General features: G+C 37.8%; 1 long non-coding RNA gene across 1 annotated transcript; it reads left to right on the top strand.

Moving 5' to 3' along the window:
• The first annotated feature begins 686 nt into the window (after nt 1–686).
• LOC147311787 (uncharacterized) lies at nt 687–6402 on the top strand. The gene is made up of 5 exons (XR_015125459.1): nt 687–799; nt 2128–2390; nt 2484–2655; nt 3040–3160; nt 3465–6402. It is a non-coding gene; the product is annotated as an uncharacterized LOC147311787 (long non-coding RNA).
• The last annotated feature ends 1205 nt before the right edge of the window (nt 6403–7607 follow it).

Here is a 7607-nt window from a genome sequence, read left to right as displayed (position 1 = left end):
ACAATAATCTTTCTTTTCTTTTTTTAGAATTCCTAATCTAATCCTTAGCATGCTGCATCATCAGACAATACATTTTTACAGCTTATTAAGTGAATCTTTAATCACAAAGAGGAATTCGGTTAGAAATTCATAATTAAAAGAGAAGTGAGAAATGTCATTAATTAAAATAATACCTGTTATTTCAATAGGAAGAATGCAGAATGGGACTTAGTCCTACTGCACAGGTGTTATTCACATATAGGTAAATATTACTTCTTCTTTTTGCGGCTGTTCCCTTTAGGGGTCGCCACAGGGCATCATCTGCCTTCACTTCACCCTTTTCCATACCACCTTTCTCCGTCCAGTATATCCAGTATCCCTCTTCTGCACATGTCCAAATCATTGCAGCCTTGCCTCTCAAACTTTTCCTCCAAACCACTTCACCTGAGCTGCCCCTCTGATATACTCATTTCAAATTCTGTCCATCACAATCAACCCCATTGAAAATCTTAACATATTTAGCTGTGCCACCTCCAGCTTGTCCTCCTGTCTTTTTGTCAGTGTAACAGTCTTCAAACTACACAGCAAAAATGCCAGTGTTGATTTTTCAGTGTTAGTAGATTTCAACAGAGTTCCGAGTTAGTTCAACACTTAATCGAGTTAAAATAACACGTCGGGAGTTGATTCCTGAAAAGTGTAAGTGTAGATTTTAGTCGTTACTGCATTTTAACACTGTGGGTGTTAAATTAGACCACACCTTCATTTCCTGTGGAGCTTCGCAATCCAGAATCTTCGGTCGCCATTTTTTCTTGCTGATGCGGTAAGTTTTATTCGGTTAAATATTAAGTTTTAGATTGATGTTAGAACAAGTAACATGATAACTAGTAAAAGAAATAGTATTTATATCAAAATACATCATCTTTAAGTGTCATATTTGAATTTTAACTGTTTTTGTTAAGCTGGGCTACTGCTAGCTAGAACTCTGCAAAGTACCAGTTTCTTTCCTAATATTCATTTAGCATAATCTGGCTATTGGCAGACTGTAATGAATATTACATGTTAATATATTTCACAGTTTTTATTAAATGCCTTTTATTTATTTTCGAATTAAACTGCCAAAGCCTTAGGGTCAGTGGTCTCAAACTCGCGGCCCAGAGGCCACTCGTGGCCCAAAGGCCACTTGCGGCCCACGTCAGGTGAGGTGAAGAAGTATAATGCAATTTGGCCCTTAAAGTGACTTTTTTTGTCATTAGCCAAAAATGATTTAATATAAAGGCAATGAGGGCAGAGTGTTACCGGCCCTCATGGGTAGTGTAGTCCGTGCTGCGGGGAGAACGTGTGGAACTGCCCCTCCCGTTGTGTGTTTGAGAGCGAGAGAGGGAGAAAGTAAGAGCTGTTACCGATGAGAAATGGAAGAAGAGAGCATGTAAATATAATAATAACCACTGGCGCCAAAATGAGTGCCTGCTTGTAAGAAAGCTGTTAAGATTCGACTGTACACTGTGTTCGCTGACAGTAAAGCTACAAGCCCGACAACCCAGCGTATTGGCCAGAGGTGTCATTACCACGGTTCAGAGTCGCGGACCTGGCCGAGGTAACAAGAGAGTACAAACATGTGGAGGGATTGGCTTTGTTAGTTCAGTGAGAGTCAAAAACTAATGTGTACACTTATTTCTGCATTTTTATTTTGTTAAATATGAATAAAATTACAGCAGAAGTGCTGCAAAGTGTCTGACCAGAAAGAGAGGACCATTGTGTTAATTTGGTAGTTCAATTAAAGGCATCGGTTAGTTAAGAGGGAGAGGGGGGGATGCGTTCATATTTGCAGTTTTGTCTTGTTATACAATATTTGAAATTTAAAAACGAACAAACCAAACGCTACATTGTCAGGAATATTTGTGGGGAGGGTTTTTATCGCTTAAAATATATAAAAAATAATAAAATAGAAATATGGTTCCTACTAACCCCTGTGATAGTTGAGAGAATACTGTATTGCAGTCATGTTACACAGCTTGTACTACTTAAAAAATGGATCAAGGATGTTTTTCTTAACAAAATTAATTTTAACTCAGTCTAAAGGGACTAGACATGCTAGATATTTTGCAAAGAAATGGTGTTATATGCTGGACCTTATTTTACTCTTGGCAGGTGGTGATATGCTGGTTCCCGAGAAGAGATGAACTAATCAAAGTCAGCTTTTCAAGACAGCCCCAAGACTCTTCGCAACTTGTGTTCAAATGTGAGGCCGTTGTCAGGTGATAAATGCAAGGAAGAGGCACTCAACTGACATGAAACATGTCAAAGACAACATGAAGGTGACATTTCAACATAGGCAAAAAGTGGTTCAAGAACCTGCCATAGCTTCTACTGTCCTGGACCTTTTCCCAAGATTTCTAGATACACCTGGCTTGGTAAGGCATAAAATAATTTAATGACTGCTTTGTGGTTCCTTTGTTTGTTTTCTTGTTAATGTGTTGTTTCTGTTGTTACACTTTGTGTTTAAGATTGACCAAGACTTCACAATGCTGTTTTTTGGGGAGGAAGTGTCTGGTAAGTTCCTTGCAAAGTGGCCAACATTCTTCAAGCCAAGGATCATCAAAGATTGCAAAAATCTGTCCCAGAGTACAGAATTGGATGAGCTGCTCATTTCTGCACAGCGTTACTCTAACGAGGCTGGTAAGTGTAAGTTGGAAATGGTAGATTTTTCATGCCTTTACAGCATTTGCTTAATTCCCACAACACAATATATCACTCATTTCTGTATGGTATGAAAACAAGCTTACAAACATGTTAAACCTGAAATGACATTTAATGTAGTTTGAACACAAAAAAAGTTACATAATCTTACTATTGTTATGACTCGATATCTACTTCACTTGATGGCCAGAAGATTTTAAGTCTCTAGAAATGAATTTTTATACCAAGGCGCTGGAAAACTGCCTTATTAGAAAAATTATCAGGTGTCTAAAATGTCATCATGGTATTACATAACGTGGAAAAATGACTGCTGTGGTCCTTTAAATGACAGTAATTGTGATGATCTTAATTTCTATTCTGTAGTTTGGGACTGCGAGGCGGCTGCCCTCTTTTGCTGCTTCACTTCACTCCATCATCTAAGGGAAGGACGTCTTCAAAGATTAGCACATCAGATGCTGCTCACCACCTAATGAAATTCATCAAGGTATGCTTTTTAGAATTGTATATTTCTCTTTTGATGAGAACAGATGCAAATTATCAACGGCTGATATTTTAAGATGGCAAGGTGATCCAACCTGCAGCAGATGTATCTATCCCAGACAAGCTTGGTGTTGCAGGACTGACATGTCATTGTTTCTATTAAAACTAAATGTACACATTGAAACAAAAATAATTGTGCGCGCGGAGTGAAACATTTTAATATTGTCATAATTTCAAACAGCAATGCCTCAACATCAGATTATCAATTTTGTTTAATGTGAATCACTTGGTTTCTTTCTCTCCCTCAGGTGGGAGGTAGCACAGAGGCTTTTCTTAAGGCTGGCCCCACTCAGCCATTCGTCCTGTGGGTTGGAGAAAGAAAGAACATCATCCAAAGTTTCTACCCAAAGTTTCTACATTGTCCTAGATCAAAAGGTCATTCCCTGTGTGACACAGATGGGAGATGCAGGTTTTGACAAGGCAAAACTTTTCAAGGCACATTTTTTAATTTGCCGTGTCCTTTGATAAGGCATTGGACAACTTCTACACATTCATCCAGACCATCAAGTGTATGGCATTGATGTTGGCAGCGTGAAGGACAGTCCTCGGGTCAATGAAACAAGAGGAAGTCTTCACTGTACGGTTTAAAGATATCCACTATTCAGCACTTTGACTGGAAATGTTCATCTGTTACATTTGCAAGATACACCACACAAGTTGCTCAGTGTTATTTAGACATTTGAAGTTCCAGCATGGTTTGTACCCAGGAAAGTTTTTACGTTTGACCTGTGGAGAGCCTGGATGTTCATTTATCTTTCACACGTACTCTGGTTACAAGCGGCACTTATTCCGAGCACATGGAGACTGCGTTCACTCTGAGGTCATCAACAATTTTGAGCCTGTACCTAACGATGGAACCTCTGTTTCACAGCCTGTAAATGTGGCTCATCCCATGACAATAACTACACCGGTTCCAGTTGAAAAAAGGCAAATACTGAACATGTGCAGCTCTGTTATTGCTCAAGTACAATCATCAGGAGTTCCTGAAAGTACTGTACAGTGTTTAGTTGGTTCATTGGAGGAACTGGTTAATGACATCCATGCACATGCAAAACAATCTGTTGTCGACTGTTTGTCAACTGATACATCAAGAGAAACCTTAGAAAAAGTTGAGGATTGCTTTGATCAGCTTGAAAATCCATTTTCATGTCTTAACACAGAATCTAAAAGGATAAGATATTTTGAGCAAAAATGGAAAATAGTTGAACCCATAGAGCATGTTCTTGGTGTGCGTTTTGATGTACGCAAAGATAGAACAACAGGGACATACAGGCAAGTTCCTGTCAATGATAAATTCATGTACGTTCCTATCATGGGATCCCTTTCATCTATGTTTCGAAACAGTGAACTTTGTAGCAGTTTCCAGAAAAAAAAACTAAACATGGAGGGATTGTACAGAGATTTAAATGACGGCTCCTACTTCAAAAATCACAGTTTATTCTCACAACAAGAACATGCTCTCCAGATCCAGCTCTACTATGACGATTTTGAAACTGCTAATCCTTTAGGCTCAAAAAAGGGGGTGCACAAACTTGGTTGTATTTATTTTGTTTTGAGAAATTTGCCACCAGAGTTAAATTCTGTGGTGATGAACATTCATCTTGTAGCCCTTTTTCATTCAGAAGACTTAAAAAAATATGGGTTTGATCCTATCCTAAAGCCACTTGTTGATGATCTAAAGATTTTAGAGACTGAAGGAATGCAAGTGCCCTTTTCAGCCACACCTGTGAGAGGTTCGCTTTTTCAGATTACAGGTGACAACTTGGCTTTACATAGCATTTTTGGTTTTGTTGAATCATTTAGTGCAAACTATTGTTGTAGATTTTGTTTAACTGATAAGACAGAGTTGCAGTCAGTTTTTAGTGAAGATCATGTAGGCTTAACACTGCGTTCCAAAGAACTTCATTACAAACACTGTGGTGCCATTCAACAAAATCCTGCTTTGGCCTCAACATTTGGTGTAAAAAGAAATTGTTTACTCAATTCACTTCGGCTGTTCCATATTTCAGACAACTATGCTGTAGACATAATGCATGATCTACTAGAGGGAGTGGTGCAGTATGAGTTAAAGCTTGTGTTTCAGTACTTGATTAAGACCTCTTTGATATCCTTGAATTCATTGTCACAGAGAATTATAAGCTTTAACTACGGATATGCACAGAGAAGGAACAGGCCAGGTGGGCTAAAACTGGATGACAACAGCAAAGATCTTGGGCTTAATGCTGTGCAGTCATGGTGTCTTTTGCGGAATAGCCCATTGATTTTTGGAGATATCGTTTGCAGAAATGATGGACATTGGAACTTGCTACTTTTGTTAGTTCAAATTGTGAACATTGTTTTTTCACCCATTATAACTCATGGCATGACTTGCTATTTGAAACATCTGATTGCCGATCATCACAAGGCTTTCAAATCTCTCTTTCCAGAACGGAATTTGATTCCAAAGCACCACCTAATGATCCATTACCCACGCTGCATTAGAAAAATTGGGCCACTCATACATATGTGGTGCATGAGATTTGAAGCAAAGCACAAGTTCTTCAAAAGATCTGTAAAGAACTTTAAAAATATCACAAAAACACTAGTAAAAAAACATCAGAATCAATTAGCCTTTCATTTTGAAAATTTTTATTTTAAAAGATTACAGTTCGGCCCCATTAATGAAGTCTTGGCCAGCAGCTTAAAAGGCAGTGAAGCACTGAATAAAATGTTTGATGTTTCTTCTATTGTTTCTACAACTTCCTGGGTCAAAAGTTATGGTACAGAATATCAAGTTGGGATGTATGTTTGTTCTGGTGTTGAAAATGAGATGCCTTTGTTCAGTAAGATTGTCAGTATAATTGTTAGCGATTTCAATACTTATCTTCTAACTTGTAAGGTCTCAACAGTATATTTCAATGATCACTTAAATGCATTTGTTATTGAGGATGGATTAGATGTCTTTGCACTGATCTCTGTAGATGATCTGGTGTACTATAGACCTTATGATAGGCAATTTTCAAATGGCACTGATGACAAAATGTACATTGTCCCATACTGTAATTTTGTATGACTTGTTTACTTGTGGTGTATCTGAATACAAAGTATTTTGGAACGTTAATGTCTTGTATTTCTTTGTAATGGGTGGATGTTGGGGGTTAATTGTAGCAGTAGAGATATCAGAGATTAATGGGAGTTTATTGTAATCTGGTGGTATTAATGATTTGACTGACACTAGTGTTAGAAAATTAACACTATTCAGAGTTGAATTTTTTAACACCAGGGCTAGTGTAAAGTACCACCAACACTATTCGGTGTTAATTTTTAACACTTAACACCAGTGTAGAATATTTTTGACACTGGTCAGTGTTACTCAGTGTTAATTTTTAACTCTGTGCAGTGTTAAAATAACACTAGCTCGTTGTTAAAAATATAACACTTTGAAAAGTGTTAATTTAACACTCAAAAGAGTGGACACATATAGACACTTTTCTAGTGTTAAATTTAACACTCACAGTGTCAATTTAACACTGGCGATTTTGCTGTGTATACCTCACATGGTGCAGCTGCTTGGGAAGCACAAGTCAGTGTACTCCTTGCTCCTGTCCCAAGCCCAGATGAATTATCCAGATGGAGATTGCATGAGAAAGGGCATCTGGCATAAAATATGCACAGTACCAAAATACTAGAAGTAAAGTAACTAAACTTAATTCAGCCTTTATGGTGTATACTCGTGCTTTTTGTACTACAACATGCCAAATTTACTTGTACTTTTGAAATTAAAAACTCTCAAAAAAGATATTTTATGTAGTATAAGATAAATGGTCCCTACTTAACACCTTTTAACAACTTAGTGTTCCATAAAGCCCTATCAATGTTGCTTTCACACACACAGACAGGCGGGCAATGTTTCTTGTATTGCTGTTCAATAAAATACTGCTAATAACATTAACATCAGAAAAGCCCATAGAGGGTCAGGCGCAGTATGTTGATATCCTTATTAGTGGGAAAATTCACTAATCCAAAGCCCCTGATAATAGTTCTTTTTTTGCTTAGGTATAGGATATGAAAGTAGAGTATATTATACCTTGTCTCTGCCTTATTCCTGCACTGGTATTCCCTATTTAATGAAGCAGCTGTTATGCTGCAGCTATAGTTAGAAGAAGCTCTGTTCATAACCAACAGATGTGGCCTTTGTCTTTTTGTGAAAAGCACTTCAAATGCCTTTGTCTGTATGGACATGGGGTACGTTATTGCAGCCTACAAGTCTACAAGTTTAATGTGGAAACTGTTGAAATAAATTGGGCAAACCTGCGACAGGTTCTGTTTGAGGAAAATGCTATAGTGCTTGTAAGTGAATACAACTGGCGGGACTGACAATTGGAATGCCCTGATGTTCTACTGGGACACCC

This window comes from Aulonocara sp. 'chitande type north' Nkhata Bay, linkage group LG16 (genome assembly GCF_057382095.1).
Source record: "Aulonocara sp. 'chitande type north' Nkhata Bay isolate Kocher_YH1m ecotype deep benthic linkage group LG16, A_spYH_male_GT1.1, whole genome shotgun sequence".
Lineage (NCBI taxonomy): Eukaryota > Metazoa > Chordata > Actinopteri > Cichliformes > Cichlidae > Aulonocara > Aulonocara sp. 'chitande type north' Nkhata Bay.
The sequence above is the reverse complement of the archived record's forward strand: the minus strand, read 5'-3'. Positions and strand labels throughout refer to the sequence as shown.